Source organism: Suncus etruscus, chromosome 2 (assembly GCF_024139225.1).
Source record: "Suncus etruscus isolate mSunEtr1 chromosome 2, mSunEtr1.pri.cur, whole genome shotgun sequence".
NCBI classification, from domain to species: Eukaryota; Metazoa; Chordata; class Mammalia; order Eulipotyphla; family Soricidae; genus Suncus; species Suncus etruscus.
Genome location: NC_064849.1, coordinates 32,001,361 through 32,002,148, shown reverse-complemented (window position 1 = coordinate 32,002,148; position 788 = coordinate 32,001,361).

Below are 788 nucleotides of genomic sequence, written 5' to 3'. Positions count from 1 at the left end.
CCTTGTCCATATGCCTCCTTCCATGAAGCAAATAACCTTGGAGTTCCCCTGGAGAAAATGGGGGAGAAAACCCAGGGACTTTATCATATGACCAGCTCCCAACCCTCAATGAATGCTCCACTATCCTGAGTGTCACTCTACCTACTATACCTTGGTGCTGATCCTGTATCAGGTTCTGGGCCAGAGAGATAGTCCAGTGGGTAGCGTGTTTGCCTTGCAAGCAGTCAACAAGGGTTCGATCCCCGGCATCCTATATGATCCCCGAGCCTGCCAAGAGTGATTTCTGAGCAGAGACAGGAATCACCCCTGAGCACTGCCGGGTGTGGCCCAAAAATCGAGGAAGAAGGGGAAAGAAAAAAATCTTTAAAATGTGATTTAAGAACGGAAAACGGACCTTAATACTGAGTTTATGGCTGCCGAAAGGAGCAAAACTTCCATGACCCTGTGAGTTTGTTTTCGCTTTTCTTTATGGATGGGGGGAAAATCCACACCGTCAATGCTCAGGAATTATTCCTCGTACTGGGCTCAATGATCACTCCTGGCAGGGTTCGAGAATCATATGGAACGCCAGGGATTAAACCTGGGTCCACCTTGTGCCCAGCAAGCGCCCTACCCACTAGACTATCCCTCGGAGGCCCTCATAAGCCTCTACTGAGAAGGAGGAGCTTAGTACTCCCGCTCCCCAGACCAGAATCAAGAGCCTAGATCTGCTGCGTGCTGGCGCTGTCTGTGGTGCTGAGCTGAGCCTGGTTCCAAGAAGGCCCTGGATTCCGAGGCCCTGCCATCCC